This window comes from Dipodomys merriami, unplaced genomic scaffold (assembly GCF_024711535.1).
Source record: "Dipodomys merriami isolate MVZ:Mamm:240054 unplaced genomic scaffold, mDipMer1.0.p SCAF_19, whole genome shotgun sequence".
Taxonomy (NCBI): Eukaryota; Metazoa; Chordata; class Mammalia; order Rodentia; family Heteromyidae; genus Dipodomys; species Dipodomys merriami.
This window is the reverse complement of record NW_027203270.1, coordinates 15,953,098-15,954,622: the sequence shown is the minus strand read 5'-3', so window position 1 is coordinate 15,954,622 and position 1,525 is coordinate 15,953,098. Positions and strand designations below refer to the sequence as shown.

General features: G+C 46.7%; 1 pseudogene; it reads right to left on the bottom strand.

The window, feature by feature from the left end:
• Positions 1-375: 375 nt before the first annotated feature.
• Positions 376-1,197, bottom strand: LOC138830512 (3-hydroxyacyl-CoA dehydrogenase type-2 pseudogene; annotated as a pseudogene).
• Positions 1,198-1,525: the final 328 nt, after the last annotated feature.

Sequence of the window (1,525 nt, the reverse complement as noted above, 5' to 3'; positions counted from 1 at the left end):
TGGCAATTTCACCGATTTGCAATGAAACATTAATGTAGTAGGCTTTTCATTAAGCCAAATTTATTCAATCTAAAGATAATCCTTTATTCCAAAATTGCATCTTTTTATTTGGTTGGAGAAGGCAGAGGGTGTAATAAAAAGACCTTTCTTTAATGAAAGGGTCTTTAGTTGGCCAAAGAAAATATTGGCAGCCAAAGAAGCCCCTCCAAAGTTTTTCTGGAATTTTACAGCTCTGTGGGATCCCCAGATTCTGCAAATGGTAGTTCTGGGGAAGTCTGGTAGCACGCACCTTGCTTTTTTTTTTTTTTTTTTTTTCATGTGAAAAAGAATTTATTAGGCACAGAGGGTGGCTGGTGGCCAGTTACAAAATGGTTCTCAGGCTTCTTCCAAGCTGTATAAAACTTCAGGGGAAAGTGGAAGCCTATGTTTTCCCTTCCTGCCCCCTTCATGGCTACATGCGAATAGCCCCACCAGTCGGATGATCTCTCCATTGAGGAATGGGTTCTCGATTATGGTCTGTACCAGATGAGCATACTCAGCAGGGTCCCAAGTTGGCTGGGAAACGGTACGTGGCTGCCCAAGAAGTTGCGCACCTTCTCTGGAAGGGGTACCAAACAAACCTGGAGCAATGGTCATAACTCGGATGCCAACAGGAGCCAGATCCCGAGCAATGGGCAGTGTCATGCTCACTATGCCCCCCTTGGATGCAGAATATGCAGCTTGTCCAACCTCAAAGGCAGCCACACTGGCAGTGTTGATGATAACCCCACGTTCGCCTCCTTGGTCTGCTTCATTCTGGCCCATCCAGATGGCCAAGTGGATCCCATTGAAGGTGCCTACAAGATTCACATTGAGAACTCGCTGGAAGTCCTCCAAAGCATGTTCTTCTTTGCATTGTATGTCTTAATGGCCACTGCAATACCTGCACAGTTGACCGCCACATCTACACGGCCAAACTTTTCTTTTGCTAGATTCAGAGCTGCTTGAGCGTCGTTCTCAGAGGTTACATCGGCTGGGGCAAACACACAACCCTTTCCTAACTTCTTGGTCTGGGCCTTACCATCCGAGTCAGACAAGTCCAGAAGCACAGCAGTGGCCCCTGTTTCACCCATCGCTCGGCGTGGCCAGGCCAAGGCCAGAGGCTCCTCCTGTTATGATAGCAACCAAGCCCTTCACGCTCCGGCACGCTGCAGCCATCTTGTGCCGCCTCACACACCTTGCTTTTTACTGTTCCCCATCCCATCCTCAACCCTACTCAAGCCCAGAGGATGCTTACCTGAGCCATTCTCTTTCGCCCAACCTCCTTCCTCTTTATTACCTGTCTCTCCATTATTTGCAGACAATTATCTGCAATAACTAGCCAATTACCCTTAAACACAATTATACTCTTCCATCAGCAAACGGGGATGTGCTTTTCTTGATTCTTTTAATGAAGCCAATATTAAGGAGATGCTTTATTTACATAAAAGTCAAATGGCTCCCTTTTAGGAGGGTTTGGGTACACTGTTTACATCGTAACAAGGGG